The 21,660-nt window shown below is 40.2% G+C and overlaps 1 protein-coding gene across 2 annotated transcripts in view; it reads left to right on the top strand.

Moving 5' to 3' along the window:
• Positions 1–21,660, top strand: part of LOC139151206 (zinc finger protein 26-like) — a 59,259-nt gene that overhangs the window by 13,830 nt on the left and 23,769 nt on the right. Inside the window, exon 2 of one of the 2 annotated variants that reach the window (XR_011556363.1) lies at positions 12,017–12,153. The exons of the other annotated variant lie outside the window; for it this stretch is intronic. The gene's annotated coding sequence lies outside the window, so the exon portion shown is untranslated. Of the gene's footprint in view, positions 1–12,016; positions 12,154–21,660 lie in introns of those variants that run through there. 2 annotated transcript variants of the gene reach the window in all.

The following is a 21,660-nucleotide window of genomic DNA, read 5'->3' as shown; positions in this document are numbered from 1 at the left end:
TTTTTCACCTCCATAGACTCCCATGTATAAGGCATTCTCCATAGACTCCCATGTATAAGGCAGTCCATAGACTCCCATGTATAAGGCAGTCCATAGACTCCCATGTATAAGGCAGTCCATAGACTCCCATGTATAAGGCAGTCTCCATAGACTCCCATGTATAAGGCAGTCCATAGACTCCCATGTATAAGGCAGTCCATAGACTCCCATGTATAAGGCCAAGAAAAATAAAAATTTAGTTTCTCATCGTATTCATATTGCAAAAAGGATGCAGTGAGACACACTTTTTAGTCCCCATGGATGAAGTCCAGGGGGCTTATAGATTTGGTCATGTCCGTCCGTGAGTCCATCTGTTCACGCAGATATCTCAGATATTTTGACAAAATGTCAGGTGACCTTGGTGACCTTTGACCTCATATATATATATATTTGTCCATAATTCAGTAACCACAAGTGCTACACCCTTCATATATGGTATGATGGGACACCTTATGACGCCACATATTGTACCTCATTAATTATGCGCATATCTTATTTTGAGCAAGCCAATAGAGCTAGAGGTCTGATTTTTGGTATATAGGGATAACTTAGCAATACAATTTTTTTGACAAAATGTCACGTGACCTCAGTGACCTTTGACCTCAAATATACATATTTGTCCATAACTCAGTAACCACAAGTGCTACACCCTTCATATATGGTATGATGGGACAGCTTATGACGCCACATATTGTACCTCATTAATTATGCGCATATCTAATTTTGAGGGAGCCAATAGAGCTAGAGGTCTGATTTTTGGTATATAGGGATAACTTAGCAATACAATTTTTTTTGACCAAATGTCACGTGACCTCAGTGACCTTTGACCTCAAATATACATATTTGTCCATAACTCAGTAACCACAAGTGCTACACCCTTCATATATGGTATGATGGGACACCTTATGACGCCACATATTGTACCTCATTAATTATGCGCATATCTAATTTTGAGGGAGCCAATAGAGCTAGAGGTCTGATTTTTGGTATATAGGGATAACTTAGCAATACAATTTTTTTGACAAAATGTCACGTGACCTCAGTGACCTTTGACCTGAAATATACATATTTGTCCATAACTGAGTAACCACAAGTGCTACACCCTTCATATATGGTATGATGGGACAGCTTATGATGCCACATATTGTACCTCATTAATTATGCGCATATCTAATTTTGAGCGAGTCAATAGAGCTAGAGGTCTGATTTTTGGTATATAGGGATAACTTAGCAATACAATTTTTTGACCAAATGTCACGTGACCTCAGTGACCTTTGACCTCAAATATACATATTTGTCCATAACTCAGTAACCACAAGTGCTACACTCTTCATGTATGGTATGATGGGACACCTTATGACGCCACATATTGTACCTCATTAATTATGCACATATCTAATTTTGAGCGAGCCAATAGAGCTAGGGGTCTGATTTTTGGTATATAGGGATAACTATAGGATATAAATTTTTTGACCAAATGTCATGTGACCTCGATGTCCTTTGACCTGAAATATACGTTTATGTTGATAAATACGTAACCACAAGTGCTATGTCCTTTATATTTAGTAGGGTGGGAGACCTTATGACAACACACGCTTACCTCATCCAGTGTCTCCACAAATGAAAATTAAAGGCGGGCGGCTAATTAGCATATTATTGCATAATATTTGCATACAATTTACATATCACCAGGGCTATTCACAAGGCATTCCAGTGATGAGATATACTTTGACATTTTAATATTTTTCTCCATTCAGCAGTGATAAATGGCAAGCTATACAATTTTTTTTTTAATTTAAATCCTTTTATTTACATTAAATAGATAATAAAACATCAAAAGTGAAAAAAAAACATTGAACTAATACAAACAATACACAATTTAGTAAATATATTGCACAATACCAACATGAAAATTCAAGAAGTAATCAGCGTTAGAAATAATCGGTTGCAAATGGTGGCATGTTTTCATGTGATCCTCTGTTACTATATGATTGTCTGTAGCCCGATTGGTAAAGCCATGAACGTCTTTTTTTACGTGCGGCGTCCATGACTAGTTGATACGGGACTGAATATTTGCACTAAGTTACAATGCGGAGTCAGCGGAGCATGCCTGCAGAGAAACACAGTTGACTTTAAAACTCAATTCATAATAAAGAGAGGCCCGAAAAAAATGATACCAGGTATTTCCAAGAAAACGATTTGAAATTTCATCGACTCATAGTTCGGCAAACGTACAAAACTTTGACAACTGCGCGGCGTAGGCTGTTATGATGTTTGTGTGGAGCACGCTCAGCTTGAGCGGAGATACCCCTATTTGCATATTTATATTAGAATTTCGTTCAAATGGAAGTGATGAGGGCGCTGTTCTACTTGACCGTTAGTGTGATTTTCCTGTTTTTGGGGGGCAATTTCAGCCCATTTTTTCCCAACAAACGATGTCAGAGACGTTTCTATGGTCATATAAAGCAGTTAAGTTTGTGCCTATGAATTTTTATCAACTTCTACGGCTTACTTTTGGTGCTATGTGTGTATTGTCGATCTATGGCTTGCTAAACATAGGCCTACTTTTGGGCTGCCGCAACTACATGCACAGCTGATTCTTGTGAATATTTTTACATAGTTAGACAGTCTAATCATTATTTAAGCCCCCTAACTTAGTTTTATTCTTGTTCATGCCCTGCAAATCACTGCTTTGGCCGATCGTAGGTCGTACACCGTCCCGCCACCAGAAGACAAGATGGCCGCTTAAAGTGAGGAACGTGTTGCTCATGTTTACAAATTGTTTAGGCCCAAGATTGCACAATATCACATATTTTACTGTTGTCAATCCAACTTATGTTATATTTATATTTGATGCTTGGGTTACAATTTCGCGGTAGTCTCGTAGGCATTGGCTACCAATATTCCATTGGGTAACCGGAGAAGTCGGGCAGTTGCGAACTCGGCCATCGCCAGCGCCGATGGTGCCGACCAACTCGGCCAGTGCAGTGGGACTCGGCCAGGAGAAGTCTGCCACTCGCAACAAAGCAATATGATTGCATATGCATTCTCTTCACAGTTGAATATGCCAAACAATTTTAACTTTTTACTACCATAGTTTTGTTATTTTGTCGGTTTAATACTACCGGGTACTACGAACATTCAGAAAACAACTCAAAGTCGAAAGCTCGCACGTCCACCCTGCAAAACATGTACGGTCTGCCTCCGTGTTTCTGCAGATCGCGCGCGTACCGTATTAAAGTTCAGGCAAACATTATGCCATTTCTTCAGTAAAATTCATGGCTTGATGACTCTTAACTAAGTTGCTTCGCCATCTCCTATGACTTTTTAACGAACTTCAAGTGTAACTATGACGAAGACTGCAAAACTCGCTACCACGATCGCGATACACCGCCATCTTTAATTTTACCCAATGTGTGTACATATCATACGTGCGTTGAACTGTGATCTGTGAAGTTTGCAAACATTACGCTCATCTTATGAATGACATTTAGATCGCTTTCGTATATAACTTAAGTGAGACTTCAAAAAAGAAACACTAATATGGAGCATATATTCTAATAGGGTGCATACTGTACTGGCCGACTTCTCTTGTATTCGGTCATTGTCAACTGTCAGTGTCTGTCTGTTTGGAGTCGATGCAGGATGTGGTGGTCGGACATTCCCACGCCTGATTTTACTGACCCCTCAGCCTTTCAAGATAATAATATCGTTGTAAGAGTGGATTTGAGTGACCGTGATTTGTCACAGTTTTCCTTTTCACTGGTAACGGGTAGTATATCACTGTTCAGTTACCATGTTTCAACTCGTCAATGTTGACTGAAGTCCGATAGCAAAAGGCGAGTTTCAGTGCCATAGCGTTGTACGCTGTACACGCGTACACTGGGCTGTACGACTAACAGCGCATACATGGCATCATGAAATCATGCCGCAAATATAGGCGCACTGTCAGAAATTCACGAAACTTGTCACAAGCGTTGTTCAATAGCAAGTGGTTTGACACAACAAGTATTATTTTTGTTCAAGACCTGTATCAGTGTGTTTCGGGTCACAGTCTAAAAATAGCACACAGCTGAGAGGTATAAACCATCATTGCAACGTACGAATTCAGTTGTCAATTATCATTAGTATTTATTTCTATCATGCATAGATACGATGAAATTACTCTCAAAAGTGTACATTACCTCATAGCATGTTCAATTTCGCATTAAATAATCATATTTGTGAGCTTTCGAGCCCATTTTCACGACCAAGTCGCTCGAACGACGTGTATTCCGACATATTGCTTGTTTACATTCAGAACGAGGCTCTGCAGCCTATTGAATTATGCAAATTTCTATACGTCCGCTCAAGCTGCGCTGGCGCTCTTGATCTCGATCACACGCGACCTTTGAACTATACAGTACAGAACCGTATGTACATAGCTGCTGTATTCGGATGATCACACGAATGATGATTTTAGCTCGTGCAGTTTCTTTTTACTTCATTTCATTGTGCCTTTCATATTTTAAAACGGTCACGGATTTTGAAACTTGATCAAACGCAACTGCTTCTCAAAGTCAATCGAGTGAATCGCATGCAAGTTACGAATGCGTGACAGGAAGTGACACACATGGCTTCAACGTCATGTGGACGTACACGGATTTCAAAATGGCTAACTCGGCTCGGATACGCAACGACCTGAACACGCCAAGTACCATACTTTTTTGCATCTGATATTTGTGTCAACCAATCGTACGATTTTGGCCACATCTGATCGAAATCCCTTTTCCTGACCTTCGGATCCTTACAAGTACGAGACATTGGCGGCAACAATAGTTGCCTATAGTATAGATGCTTTGACTGAGTGCCCGCTGGCAAAAATGCAACACCGAGCCTTGTACCGTGTCCGTTGTATGAAATGGACGGTGTCTGTACGGTACGGTCGGCAGCTTACACATTTCAAGCATTTTTAATTGAAGTCTTAGCGAATGTTCATCGGCACTACGGCCGTTTCACACTAAAAGCTCGCTGAAATAAAAGCGTGACAAAATCGCCGCTGAGAAACAATAGGTCTTCAACCACATTTACTAAAGAGTATCGGCGGATATGAAAGAGGATCGGGCGAAAAAAATAAAGGATCGGGGCCGATCCTGTTAAACGGCCTGGGGAGAACATTGAGGATTGCATGCAGTCGCAAAACAAACCGACAGATGTGTGAACGGCCCCTCTTTATTACACGACGTTGTCAGTTGCTGTCATTTTTATTCAATAGGCTTTCAGATATTGTTCGGACAACTGACTGTGAAAACAGTTTAGGCTACAGAAAACAAAGGTGGGCGGGCGAGATAAAAGGTGGGCGGGCGAGATTAAAGGTGGGCGGCGACAAAAAGAAGCCGGGCGCACCGCCCGTCAACAACCCCTCGTGGAGAACACTGCCTCATTAATTATGCACACATCTAATTCTGGGCAAGCGAATAGAGCTAGAGGTCTGATTTTTGGCATATAGGGATTAATTAGCAATACAATTTTTTTTTCAAAACGTCACGTGACCTCGATGACCTTTGACCTTGATTATACATATATATGCATAACTCATAACCACAAGTTCTATACCCTCCAATTTTGATAGGAAATGAGGACCTTAAGATGTCACATCTTGTACCTCATTATTATGCACATATGTATTTCTTGGCTGGCCAAAACAGATAGAGGTCTGATCTTTTTTCCCGATTTAGAACCATAACTTAGACATGCCTCATGTGTTTGAAATTTGGAACAACGACATAGACCTATGTGCCCATATCTCAACATATACACTCCAGTGATACTTCTTAATGACCACATTTCCCTGCCCCATCAAGACTAATACTCCTATTACAAGTGGGGACTATGTCATTGTCAATGACTTGTTGAACTTAATTCCCCTGGAAGATGAAATTTATGCATACATTGTACGCATCACTTGACACGTCCGCCAGTTTCATTCACAAATTTGTTCACTTATCGCCAACCTTCGCATCGGAATGAGGGTACTGTGGTAGACAGACTCTGTCGCTGACTTTCACGTTGGCGAACTTACTTCGGTGGAGAGAATCTGATAATCAATCAGCTTCCTCGTCTGAAGAAAGACTCGTGTCCGACATCTCATCTTCTGCCATGTTGCTATAGTACGACCCTAAGTCAGACAGTCGGATTTTTCTTCTGGTAGCCTGGTCCATGATCTTACCAGGATCTTACTTACTCTCTTCTTACGACCACGATTACGTTTACGTTACGTTTTTTTCTCTGCCTTCCGCTTGTCACTACAGCAGCCATTGTTATTGAACGTCACGCACCAAGGACAGTGGAAAGTATGCGCATGTGTGCCGGACAAGATCAGAAAAATTAACATAATCTGTTGACCCTGCGTCGCTATCCTAACTACTCCGTACACAGTTAAGACAACCGAATATAACTACGCGTAGTTCGCAAAAAGTTTATTTTTATTAGTATTTTAAACACTTCTTTATACAATATTGTCTCAACATTTTCCCTCATGTAAAGGTCATACGGTACGGACTCCAATCTTGAAATAAAACCAAAATCTCTGTAAAAATGCATTAAACCTGTGTCTATACCTTAAAATTTAGTCTACTTTTTTGTCACAACCAAAATCAGCTACTCTGTTACAGTTTGTGATTCATGGTATGAGCAAGGCGACGTGCGTCCACTAGCACTGGGCCCTGGGACAGAAAATCAAATGCCAGGCCACGTACTTTCCCACTCATTTTACATGCAAAATGTATGGAGATGTAATAACCAGACAATCACTTAAAAAGAACAACCAACTTTTCACCAAACAATATGTACAGTGAAACAGTAAACCAAACTTTACTGGCAACCAGTGAGTACGGAGAATCATATTTTGAGCTAGCATCACTGCACAGAGAATCAAATGGAATTGACTGCACTTGTATTTGGTTGCTGGAAGCTCAAGACTTTATCTAAAAATATCAGTCACCCCTAAATTTTATTGAAGCACTATATCCCTGTCTTTCAAAGTAGTATTTTGCCGTAAATTTATCCAGAAGGAACAACTTTTTGATCATCCCCAGAATGCTTGAAAAGGTCACCATGATATATTCCATATATAGTCAAGACCCCTATCTTGATTGTAGTTGATCTTAACAAAAGCCACCTGGCTTGTCAAAACAGTGTTATGGCAAGTTGCTATTACCGTATTCCTCTGATTCTAAGACCCTGCTCGAGTATAAGACCCTCCCCCATTTTTAGAAGATTTTCAAAAATGTTATACATCTGTGTATAGGACCTTTCCCTAGTTTAGTTAAAAATTGATGATGGTATAACTTCAACGATCACAAATATGAAGTTGTTGCTGATTGACCAACTAAAGATTTAGAGGAGCCTTAACCTGCAAATATACAAATGACGGCGCATTAACACTTTCAAGGCGGTTTGGTCTATGTTTGGGCCTATGCATGAAGAGCTGTAACAGAGATACTATTTGTTAGGCAGGTTGTGTAAGCATGAGCATAGTGTTGTAATTTATTTAGTGATTAAAATTTCCTTTAAGACCTAGAAAAATCATTAAAGATGCTAATTTTTAGCTCATATTTGGTTTTATATATAAATACCAACGAATACCAACCAAAGTCTAAGTGGCGTCTGTATGTCTGTATATTTGTGGGTATATGCGGATGTACGTCCGTCACACACACTAAGGCTCCCATACCGCCAAAGCTACAGTCTCAGTATTTGGTGTACAGGTAGATGTAGGGGTTGAGATGTGAATTTGTTCAAATGAACACATCAGTGTCAAAAGTGTGCTAAATGAGGTAAGAAAAAGCGAAATTCTGAAACAGGCTTGAAACAATCTTACTCCACTGACCACAGGGGCTCATAAGTGGCTATATAAGTCAATATTACAGCGGTTTTCTTTCTTTTTCAATGTTACAAATAAACTAGCTGAGCCTGAAGAGCACAACACTTGTGTAGCTGTCTTTTGTGTAGCTTGTATTGGCATGTATAGTGCGCCCTCAATAGGGAGTGTGATCATATGTAAATGCGACCTTTAGTTCCGTGACCTCTAGCCATGCCTACTTCCCTCTCCATATGGCCGGCCATGCGTACAGACGTCGCTGTGTTTACTGACGTCGCTGTGTTTACTGTACTAATTTCCCATATTACAGCGGTTTTCTTTCTTTTTCAATGTTACAAATAAACTAGCTGAGCCTGAAGAGCACAACACTTGTGTAGCTGTCTTTTGTGTAGCTTGTATTGGCATGTATAGTGCGCCCTCAATAGGGAGTGTGATCATATGTAAATGCGACCTTTAGTTCCGTGACCTCTAGCCATGCCTACTTCCCTCTCCATATGGCCGGCCATGCGTACAGACGTCGCTGTGTTTACTGACGTCGCTGTGTTTACTGTACTAATTTCGGGAAATTAGTACAGTAAGCCACGCTTACGCGTGACAGTAAGCATAGCGAGGACAGGAAGTAGGAATGGCTAGAGGTCACGGAACTAAAGGTCGCATTTACATATGATCACACTCCCTATTGAGGGCGCACTATACATGCCAATACAAGCTACACAAAAGACAGCTACACAAGTGTTGTGCTCTTCAGGCTCAGCTAGTTTATTTGTAACATTGAAAAAGAAAGAAAAACGCTGTAATATTGACTTATATAGCCATTTGTGAGCCCCTGTGCACTGACTTGAGTCATTTCCTGTCATTGTTTATGAACTGTTACATATTAACAGACCTGCTCAAACCATAGACATTAGAGGGGAGGAAGACCGTCAGTAGAGGGGAGGAAGACCGTCTATGGTCAAACTAAGGGGGGCCAGCTGCCTTTCTGCTATGCATGTTGCTAAAGTTGACCTCCAGTACCTAAAGTTTCAGACCTTAATTACTTTTGTCATTCTTGTTTTTCTGGTTTAAATATTTCTTGTTGTTTTTCTGGTTGTACTGTGCAGAAATCATTGTTATAACATCAACGTAGAATTTTCCTGCACTGAACAGATAGAAACAACATTTATTGTTGATCTTTGGTACCCATACTGGTATGTACCAATTCTGATCAAATTTGAGCGACACCGTATAATTGCGGTATTTTTTAAAGATGCTAAAATGATGTGACATTGATATTCATTTCCTGGAATGGCAGACAAAACTGAATTTTGTCCTTATACATTTATTTTTGTAACATTCCGTTGTTAACCTTCCTTGGCCCCTGCTCCATATAATAGAGTGGTCCACAACGACCACCATATTGCTTTGCTGCATGCTGCAAGTTGATCCACGTTGTGTGTGCTTCCATTTCATGCCCAGAATTATTGTTTGTAGCTAATAGTTTTTCACCTTTGATCATGAGAGGTTGGTTGTTTTTATGTGCAGCAAATGCATGTATTGTATACACCATGCAGGGCTCGAAATAATACCTGTCTGCCTGTCCCGGACAAGTGAAATTTGGCCTGGGACAAGTAGTTTTGAAAAGTACTTGTCCAAGTTGACAGGTAGATTTTTTCAGCCTGCAACCAGTATTTCAACCTATTGACTACAGCAAATATTCATAAGTTTAAATTTATGTACCTTTTAAAATTTTGAAAACATTGTTTGGATATTACCTGTCAGAAAAAAGTAAAAGAAAGTTCAATAATATCTAATCACTGTTTACAGGAGTCAGCCATGTTCATTTATCTAAGGTCACGTCTCAAATCTCTTAGATTGGGAGATTCTCAGAGCCATCTCGACACGGATGGCGTTGTTACGCCATTTTGCATACAACACAGACATGAGTTTGTTGAACTTTCCCAGATTCACTCGTTGGTTCTGTCAAAAACTTCCTATCAAACTAATTAAAATGACATTCAATTTCTCTGGACATTGTCCCAGGTGAGTTGAAATTAGTATAGTTTCTTAGAATAAATTATGCCATTTGGGACAGGTAATTTTCTCACTGGGACAGGCACTTTTTATTTTGACTTGTCCAGTGGACAGGTGGTTAAAAAAAGTATTTCGAGCCCTGCCATGGGTTAACGTCAGTGCAACGGGGGTAAGCAAAACTGTTACAAAGGTTCCAAAAGCATAAACACTAAAAATTATGTATTGTTCAGTGATACAGCTCAAAGTGCTGATGCCATTTCTGTGTTAGCGCTGGGTTTGGAAAGCTGTTAGCCACTGTGGCGAATAGTTTCAAATTTTATTAGCCACAGACAAATTTTATTAGCCACACACTTTTACGAAAACAAAGCTAAATTTCTATAATGCTAATCTCCAATGTCGGTTGCATGCACAAGAATAAACTATCAACACATCAACCTTGTATCCAATTGTCTTCATTTCAACAGTGGAAATTGCTTGATTCTGGACCCCGATGTAGCCCTGTGTACGATGCTGTGTGTTCCGTTACAGCTAATCGCCCCGCTTACCACAAAGCGAGTGAGCGGGGCGATTAGCTGTAGCGGAACACACAGCATCGTATGCAGGGCTAGACCCCGATGCAAATCGACAGCAGCACGCAACGTTGAGACCACGATTAAAATGAACTGCAACACAGAAGGTTGGGACCGCGATGCAAATCAACAGCATGACAGCAACACTGAACATTCGGACTGCGATTAAAATAGAAGTTTGGTTACACGTAATTACGTTCCATCAGTAGGCCTACACGTAGCGTCTTTGTCACGTCATACAAGACGTCGCGTAAATGTGGCACAGACGTTCGGAACGTCATCAAACGACACTTCCACATGTAGTCTTAATTACGTGTAGTAATTTTTAGATTTTCTTGGTGATTTGCGGGAATTTAGACAGGAAATCTCGTTAAGCACTAGTATGAGTATCATTGTAAATTAGCAAACATCTTTGATATCAGAAAATTCCGTAGAGTTCACCTGCACAAAGATGTACGTGCCATGATTTCCTGACATAAATGAAATGTTGTCCAATTCAACTTTTTACCTGAAGCTGTCACAAAAATTTCCGTAAACCTCATAAATAACTGTATTACAGAAAATCGGTAAATTTAATGCGAGGATACAACGAGCTTGAATAGTCCTCGCGTAGAGAAATTAATTGTTTCTTAAAACTTAGACGAATTTTGTATGTTTCTGAAAAAACAATACGGCAAAATCAACCAAAAAAATCACAACTGAGCATGGATATGCGTACGCCACTGTGTGCCTTCAGACGTACACGTAATTAGATTATAACCTCTCTAATGAACAACAACACGGAACGTCGAGACCGCGATGCAAATCGACAACAACACGGAATGCGTCGCTGGGATAGCGATTTAATGAACATCAATAGGGGACCATGAGGACCGCGATTCAAATCGACCACCATTAAAATAAGACCTCGATTAAAATGCGCAACAAGGAACGTCTAGACCACGATGCAAATAATTTCAACACCGAACTTTGTGACCACGATTAAAATGCGTGTGTCTGCTGTAGCAAAAGTTTCAATTCTCATGAGTGTTCGCTTTGCTTGCTGTACACTAGACAAAATGACGTCAAATTTATCGCGAGACTAGGGCTCGATTGCATCTGCCTGCATTTTCAATTCTCGCGATAGTCTTTATGTGTATGCTGTACACTATACAAATTGACGTCAAATCTCTCGCGAGACTTGGCTCGACTGCAATTGCGTACGTCGGAGAGAACAATACGGAAATAGATATAGTTTTTTGCAAACGCCGAGAAGAGAAGCGCAGATCAACAAAAGACTAAAAAACCCCACGTTTTTGCTTATTTTGCGGAATTTTTTCAGCAAAAATCACTTTCGCCACTGTGGCGAATTAGGATCGATTTTTCTTCGCCACTGCTGATTTCAATTCGCATTTGCGAACGTGGCGAATGGGCAGCGCGAACACAGCATTTTCTACTAATTTCTGATATGTAGTAGCTGCTCTATAATCATTACCTATTTCCAACAAACTGCAAAGAACTACATCCTCAGTACACACATGCCTATTTTTGCTTTCAGAATACCCAAAGAGTCTACAAGAAAGTCTTTTGACGGATGAACCTGTAAGAGAAGCTTAGAGTGACTGTAAGTGTGACAGCAGAATTCATAAAAATTAGGCCATTTACTCGCAAAGTGTGTGGCAAGAGTTTCACAAGAAGTAATCATCTACAAAGGCACCTTGGGATTCACACAGAGGAAACATGGTTTGTTTGTAAAGTGTGCAGTGAGAGTTTTACAGTGGATGAAAGTCTGTAACGCCACATCAACACGCATGAAAATGAAAAGCCATGTGTCTGCAAAGTTTGCGGCAAAGGTTTCATGTGTTATGCAAAGCTGAAAGTTCATATACTGACACATACAAAGGAAAAGCCATTTGTCTGCAAAGTGTGTGGCAAGGGTTTCACAAGTACTAGAACTCTCAAATATCACATACCAGTGACAAGCCATTTCTCTGTGAAGCGTGTGGCAAGGATTTCGCATGTAGTAGAACTCTCAAAGCTCATATCATGACATACAAATAACTGGCCGTTTGTTTGCAAAGTGTGTGGCAAGGGATTGAATTCACATATAATGGCATTCTTAAAGGTCATATGAGGACACACACAAATGAGAAGCCATTTGTCTGCAAAGTGTGTGGCAAGGGTTTTGCACATAGCGGAAATCTCAAAGCTCATGTCAGGACACACACAAATGAAAGGCCATTTGTGTGTAAAGAATGTGGCAAGGGTTTTTCAGCTGGTGGAAGTCTAAAACCTCACATCAGGACACATACAAATTAGAGGCCCTTTGTTTGCAACTTGTGTGGTAAGGGTTTTACACGAAATGAACACCTCAAACGTCATATAATAATGCATACATGTGAGAGGCAATTTGTCTGCAAAGCCTGTGGCAAGGTTTTTGTACTAAAAGAAGATCTCAAAGATCATGCCAGGACACACATAAATGAGAGGCCCTTTGTCTGCAAAGTGTGTGGTAAGAGTTTTACACAAAATGGACAGCTGAAAGATCACATCAGGATACATACAAATGAGAGGCCCTTTGTCTGCAAAGTGTGTGGCAAGGATTTTAAACGAAATTATCACCTCGTAGTTCACATCAGGACACATACACAAGAGAGGCCCTTTGTCTGCAAAGTGTGTGGCAAGGGTTTTATACAAAATGGACAGCTGAAAGATCACATCAGGACACATACAAATGAGAGGCCGTTTGTCTGTGAGGTTTGTGGTAAAGGTTTTACACGAAATGCAGACCTCAGACGTCACATCAGGAGCCATACACGTGAGAGGCAATTTGTCTGCAAAGCATGTGGCATGGTTTTAGCATTAAAAGGAGATCTCAAAGATCATGTTAAGACACACACAAATGATAGGCCAATTGTCTGCAAAGTGTGTTGTAAGGGTTTTAAACGAAATAGAGATCTCAAAATCCACATGAGGACACATACCAATGAGAGGCCCTTTGTCTGCAACGTGTGCGGCAAGGGTTTTAGACAAAATAATCATCTCAAACGTCACATCAAGACACATACCAATGAGAGACCCTTTGTCTGCAAAGTGTGTGGCAAGGGTTTTAAACAAAATTCTCATCTCAAAATCCACATGAGGACACATACAAATGATAGGGCCGTTATCTGCAAAGTGTGTGGTAAGGGTTTTAAACACAATAGCGATGTCAAAATCCACATGAGGACACATACCAATGAGAGGCCCTTTGTCTGCAAAGTGTGTGGTAAGGGTTTTCGACGAAATAGAGATCTCAAAATCCACATGAGGACACATACCAATGAGAGGCCCTTTGTCTGCAAAGTATGTGGCAATGGTTTTAAACACAATTATCATCTCAAAGTCCACATGAGGATACATACAAATGAGAGGCCCTTTGTCTGCAAAGTGTGTGGTAAGGGTTTTAAACGAAATAGAGATCTCAAAATCCACATGAGGACACATACCAATGAGAGGCCCTTTGTCTGCAAAGTATGTGGCAATGGTTTTAAACACAATTATCATCTCAAAGTCCACATGAGGATACATACAAATGAGAGGCCCTTTGTCTGCAAAGTGTGTGACAAGGGTTTCAGAGAAAATAACAATCTCAAAGTCCACATGAGGACACATACAAATGAGAGGCCCTTTGTCTGCAAAGTGTGTGGCAAGGGTTTTACACAAAATGGAAATCTGAAAACTCATTCCTTGACACACACAAATGAAAGGCCTTTTGTCTGCAAAGTGTGTGGCAAGGGTTTTATACAAAATGTTATTCTGAAAAAGCATGTCAGGACACATACACAGGGGCAATTTGTCGGCAAAGTCTGTGACAATGTTTTTATACTAAAGGGAGATCTCAAAGATCATGTTAAGACACAAATGATACGGCAGTTGTCTGCAAAGTGTGTAGTAAGGGTTTTAAACCAAATAGAGATCTCAAAATCTACATGACACATACCAATGACAGGCCCTTTGTCTGCAAAATGTGTGGCAAGGGTTTTAAACAAAATTATTGTGTCAAAGTCCACATCAGGACACATACAAATAAGAGGCCGTTTGTCTGCAAAGTTTTTGGCAAAGGGATTTTCATCACATCCAGACACATACAAAAGAAAAGCCATTTGTCTGCACAGTCTCTGCCAAGCATTTTGCAGTCAGTGGAACTCAAACACCAAGTCAGGACGTGCAAATGAAAGGGCATGTCTGCTGATGGAGAGACAAGCGATTTATAAGGACTGCAACTCAAATATCACATCAGGACTAGCCTAGAATCCTATTCCGTCCGCTTGCCTCCGTACCTCCGACCCACTACCGTCTAGTCTCGTGAGCAGTATTTCGAGCTGGAGTTGTAAAAACTGCTCATTTGAATGTCGATGGTCACCAACTGAGACCATGATGTCACTAGCGTCCCTTTCAAAGTCAATCACTGAAAATGACCCTCTCATGATTGGCCTATGACTTGGTTGGGCAGAGCTGCAGTGTCAACACAATTAACATTTAACATATTAATTAGCTCTGCCCAACCAAGTCATAGGCCAATCATGAGAGGGTCATTTTCAGTGATTGACTTTGAAAGGGACGCTAGTGACGTCATGGTCTCAGTTGGTGACCATTGACATTCAAATGAGCAGTTTTTACAACTCCAGCTCGAAATACTGCTCACGAGACTAGACGGCAGTGGGTCGGAGGTTACTGGTACGGAGGCAAGCGGACGGAATAGGATTCTAGGCTACATCAGGACAAACACAACTGATAAGATGTTAGTATGTAAAGTGTTTGACAAAAGTTTGGATTTGCATGGTTCTCTGAAGAGGCATACTACAACTCACATTGGAAGTGAAAGCATATGCCTGCAAAGCAACTTGACTTATTGTAATGAAAGTTAGTATACACAATTTAATCATTTTTCCCTGCATAGTTTAAGGAAGATATTCACAGTTACAAATATCTCAAAAAACAACAGGATTCAATCATTCAAAGGAAATAGATTGTTACAAAGTGACATCCTAAGATTTACAGTTTCTGATGCATGCAGTTTCTACGTTTTGAAAATTTGAAATTTAGGCGAGGAAAAAAAAAAATATCTGTTCAACGGGCCCGACCGACCCATATTTGGACCACTCCACATTTTTCTTTTTTTTTTCCCGAAATCTTTACGAATCTGAAGAAACGCGGAGACGTTATTCAGTGAACATCTGTCTGTAAGATGAATGACCTTCACATTTTCGATGACATTGACTTGAGTGAGATTGATACAGGCTATGATTTGAAGAGTAAAGGTGGAAGCGCATCACAAACATTTGGTCAAGGTGAAGGGCAGGGTTAATACCCCGTGGAAAATAAACTATTATGCCACGTTTTCTGTATTTCATCGGCGTATATTTCACGTCTGAGTGGTTGTTCAGTCTATATTTTCTAGTGTTCCTATTTCAGTGTTCCTTGAAAATTCTTTATTGTTCTTTGAGTCATCACTCGTTCCGATTTTCGTCATGGCTTTCTCCTATCGAACGTGAGATTGTAAGCAGCAGTTCTCACTGCAGGACGGACATTATTTGTGTTTCCGTTGTCGAGAATGCACAAGGAGTCAACCTTAGGACGAATGGTCTAATTTCGCTCCCTCGCTCGCGCTCGACAACGTCACCCCAGACATCCCCGGGGCAGACCCGTCCGTTTCTGAGTCGCGAGTTTTGGTTGGAATGCACCGTGCTCATATGGCTGGTGACACCAACACAGAAATTAGCTCAGTTAGATTCAGGTGCCGCCAACGAAGCTGTTCGTGCAAAAAGGTGTTCGTGCGAAGTTTTTCAGCAGGCGGGCAGATTTCAAAACTAATCAGCAGGCGGGGAGAAAATATCGATATTTACTGTGGGCAGGGAAGAAATTTCATTACTTTCAGCGGGCGGGGAGAAAATTTTTGACAGTGGGCACCGAAAAATACGTAGAGGGAGGGGAAAGCGGCGTGCTTAATAGAACCTAACTTAGAGGGGAGCAATGTTCCAAGGTATTCTGCTAACTGCTTGAATGGTTTTGTATTGATCTGGGTTGCCTAGTGGGCATCTAGTTGGCAATGAAAAATTTCAGTAGTAGGGAGAGGGCAGCGGGGAGCTTGAATTGTTGTGGGGAATGGGGAGCGGGCAGACTGTAGATACCGGAGGGCAGTGGGCCCCAAAATTCAGTGGGAAGGCACATTTTCAGTGTATACCAGTGGGAGGGCACCGGTACCGAACAGCTCTCACTTTCCCCTCCAAGTTTTAGGTCAGGGTCAAAAATAAGAAAAATTGGTATATCAGCCTCCAAAACATGTTTTGTGATGATTTTGAGAAATTCATGAAATCTACCAGTTGGCGGCACCTGTAGATTGAACTGTAGAAGTGAAGGCAAAGAAGCTGTTGTGAGACAACCAACCCATGTCAACAAAAAGTTGAAAAAATCATGAACGTACTAAACAAGTATATCCAGTATATGTTATGTGACTAAGCAAAAAGCATGAAACACACAAAAAGTGTTTATATTATATGTTCTGTTTAAGAAAAACCAAAAAAAAAAAATCCAAAAAAAAAAAAAAAATCCGACCTACCTACCCAACTTTGAAGTCATCCCGCCCGTTGAACAGCTTTTTTTTTTTTTTGGCCTTACTGTATTTTTTTCACAGTTTCTTGTTTTTGGCAAGTTGACAATAGCCTGGTAACAGACTACAAGCAAGGTTCTTGTATCTTGGTTTCCTGAATCGGAGTCTGTTTGTTGTTAAAGATTGAATGTAAGTGCATTTAAGCATAATAAAATGGCCAAACTGTAATTGTGCTTGTAACTTTTTTATTTGTGGTTGCAATTTGAAAAGTCCTCTAAGAGGTCAGGAAGCATGTGTTTTTTTAGTTCCCAATGGCAGGTGCATTATACGGTATGTTTGAGATGTAAATTTGTTCAACTGAAGATGTAAGCAAAATCAGTACAAGTGCTACACCTCAAGAACTGGTGCCTAGATAAGATTGATATTTGGTCCATAGGTACCTTGAACATACCTTCAATATACCTTGAACAATTTATATTTGTCGATTGTGTAGATGTTTTGTATTTTTAGCTCACGTATGTAACACTTGTGGGCTTATGGTTTTGCCATGTGTGTCTGTTTTTGTGCGTGTCTGTCTGTATACATGATGTCTCAAGAACGGCTCCACAGATTTCAAACAAATTTGTTACACAGGTTAAGATATCAAATGGCAAGAACTGATTAGATTTTGGTGGGCGTGGCTTGCATATTAATGATGCTACCACAGTTTTAACTTTTCTGTTACATGGTTGTCTATGGGAAGCATGATTACCATAGTGTCACATACCAAGATTTACTGCACCAAATATCATGAAACTTAACATATAAGCTGTTATCTCAATAATTAGAGTGTGTCAAGCAACAAACCAAATGAATGCTAATTTGCACTTTTGTAATCAGTGACATAGTTTTAAAACTACTGCCTCAAATTTGATAGAACCTCTAAATGTTGATCTGACAGAAACCTGACTATAGAGTGAGACATTCAGCAGTACCATGTTCATTTACAGCCAATTTGCATATTTACCAAATTTAAGCAATTGGCACCGTAAATCAAGAACCGGTCCAAACTCCATGAAACTTGTGTGTCAACAGACTTCTCTTAGTTCTTGATCAACAACCAGCCAATTTTGCATGTTAATCAAATTTAAGCAATTAGCATTGTAAATCAAGAACCCCTGCTTCAAACACCCTGAAACTTGCTAGAGATATTGTTTGTGCACATATTAAACTGTTCAAGATACTTTTTGAAGTTTTTAATCAACAACCAGTTAATTTGCATATTTGATGAATTTAAGCAATTAGCACTGCTCCATACTCAATGTAACATACTGGAGATATTGTTTGCACATGTATTAAACTGTATCAAGAGACTTTTTCACAGTTTTTAATCATAAACCAATTAATTTGCATATTTAACGAATTTAACACTGAAAATCAAGAACCAATGCTCAAAGCTCCATGAAACTTGCTAGAGATATTGTTTGTGCTCATTTTAAAATGTATCAAGACACTTTTTCACAGTTTTTCATCAAGGAATAGCATATCTGCATGTCTATTGAATTTTTGTAATTAGTGTTATAGAAGTTGAAACACGGTACCAAAGATGATGGTCAGTGAAAGAGATTTTGATCCTACAGACATGAGATCATATTGTGAGATATTCAGCAGCGCCATGGTAATTAGAAGCCAATTGCACATGTAACAAATTTATACAATTAGCACTGTGAATTAACATGTTACTGTTCTTAACTCTGAAACTTGCTGGAGATGTTGGTTGTACATATATTAAACTGTTCGAGAAGACAGTTTCTATCAACAAACAGCTAATTTGCATATTCAGCGAACATCTGCAATAAGTGTCACAGGAGTGAAACTACTGGTCCAAATGTGATGAAATGCTGACAGATACCTGACTGTAGAGTGGGTAATTATCTGTGTCATGTTAATTTACAGCAGATTTATTGATTATATGCAATTTATAGCACTATGGAGATTATTGTTTGTGCATATTAAAGGTCTTGTGAAATGCCCATGTTGCAAAATCACAGAAATACAGGTGATAGTCTACAAAACAGTTACATTCATTTCTTTTTTCGTTTAGCGCGTGTGATTATGAAATATGGCAAAAGAAAAATGCAATGTGGGCGTGTCCCCCGAGCCTCTCCAGTCGACTTTTTTCGGCTTTCCGAAGTTTGCCCGACGCCGTATCTCATAACGGGAAGTAAAGTATTTCACACCTCCGTAAGCTCCCCACGGGGGTAACTTCTAGGGTTTCTGCTTACATGATCAGGACAGTGTCCTCCTTCACTATGGGAAGACCTTGTTCTTTTGGTGGCTGTGACAGCGGCAAGAACATGAACGGCTCAACTGTAAACTTTTTCAAGTTCCCGTCGTGTTTGAACCATAATGTGCTTGTCTCTTCTGGTTTGTACGATCGGCCATTGTCCCTCGACTGAGCCTGCCTCACTACTCGCTACACGGAAGGTTGGGACTGCAATGCAAATCAACTTCATGTACACTAACACACTGAACGTTGTGACTGCCATTAAAATGCACTAGTCTACAACATGGAACGTCGGGACCCCAATGCAAGTCCACCGTAACTTAAAACGTGAATGGGACCGTGATTAAAATGCACACGGAAGGTTGGGACGGCGATGCATGAACAGCAACACTGAACGTTGAGACTACCATTAAAACGAACAACAACACGGAACGTAGAGATCGCGATACAAATCATGGAGGTAGAGTCCTCCATGATACAAATCGACAGCAACATGGAACGCGTCGTTGGGACGGCGATTAAATTGAAGAACAAGGGGGAATACCGGACGACGAGGACTGCGATGCAAATCGACCGCAACATGGAATGTTTAAGACCATGATTAAAATGCACAACACAGAACATCTAGACCGCAATGTAAATCAACTGCATCATCGAACCTTGTTGCCTCGATTAAAATGCGTATGTCTACTATGTATGGCAAAAGTTTCAATTCTCGCGAATGCCTGCTGTACACTAGACAAAATGACGTCAAATTTATCGCGAGGGCTCGATTGCGTGTGTCCAAGTTTCAATTCTCGCGAGAGCCATTTATGCATGCTGTACACTAGACTAAATGACGTCAAATCTCTCGCGAGACTTGGCTCGATTGCAAATACGTACGACGGAAAGAACGCAATAATACGGAAGCAGGTACGGAAGTAGACACAGTTTTTGCGAATCGCCGAGAGAGAAGCGCAGATTAAACAAAAGACTAAAAAACCCACGTTTTTTTCTTTATTTTACGATTTTTTTTTAAACAAAAATCAGTTTCGCCACTGTGGCGAATTAGGATCGATTTTTTTCGCCACTTCGGATCTCGATTCGCATTGGCGAATGTGGCAAATGGGCAACGCGAACACTGAATTTAGTCTGTTTTGTTAGCGGATACCGTGCAGAGATAAGGCTGTGTTGGACCGCTATTCGATGTAAATGAACACACCTGTGACGTCACAGACGGCCAACCATGATCCCCGCTGTGGGCGTGACCTGAGTGTCGCAAAATGACCCCATGAAAGCCGCGCATAGAAATATCAAAAAAATTAACACTTGCGCGTACTTTTAGGTTGCAATTCTGTTGCGAGTGTAATAGTATTGACCCCCTGGAACATATTCAGTCACACGAACGGGCCCATTTCACCAGACCTTTAAACTCTATGAAAAGACTCTTCACAGTTTCTAATCAACAAAATGATAATTTCTATTTTGATAAACCACACACACGTTAGTAAGTATTTTTAATGTTATGACCCATACCAATTTGAAACATGCTTTAAAATTGATATAATAATGTTTTGATTTCTTGATTTGTGCTAAAATGTGTTCACAAAAACAATGGGATGACCATCAGATTTGTTTAAATTGTGAAATTTTCATATTTGTAATTTGTAACAAATTTTGCCATTTTGTCAAATATTTTCTTCTCTGAAACACTTGTCTAAGTGCTCTGAAACTGTATGCATGTTCTCAGGGATGATATCAGTCAGGTTTGTTGAAATGGCAGTGAAGTTTTTGTATTATATTGTATTTCTGAGACAATCGTAGCTGCCTTGGGTCACGAAATGCCAAATAATTTATTCTTAGAATAGTCTGATCGCAAAATCCTGAGAACCACTGCATGTATTATTTGGTCAGCAGGTGCATGCTGAACAATAAATGGAAATTTAATGAAGTTATCAGGGCTTTCATTAACAGCCGTCAGGCGGCGAAAAATCGCCGCCTGACACAATTATGTGACAACGGAGGATCGACGGTTGAAAACATATATCCTTTCACCGGATTATTGGTGTTTACATAGAAAATGGAACGATCGCCGGTTGAAATCAAACACTGATCCTTCCCTTTACCCTTTTACATAGAATTATAAAAAGTTACATGTGAAAATGTGATTTATGCTTCAATTAAGGGCAAATCTATAACGCGAACTTGCCTCGGTAACTTACTTCGGCATGCAAAAGCGTCACTTAGAGTCAGATAATTCTATGATCTAATTGTCCAATCAAGTCGATTGACATTGGTGCGTCGCGTCATCTGATTGGTTTATGTCTGCTATTGTCAAATGTCGGATCCTGTGATTTGTCTATTG

The sequence above is a fragment of the Ptychodera flava genome, chromosome 15 (genome assembly GCF_041260155.1).
Source record: "Ptychodera flava strain L36383 chromosome 15, AS_Pfla_20210202, whole genome shotgun sequence".
Taxonomy (NCBI): Eukaryota; Metazoa; Hemichordata; class Enteropneusta; family Ptychoderidae; genus Ptychodera; species Ptychodera flava.
This window is presented reverse-complemented; position numbering and strand designations above follow the sequence as displayed.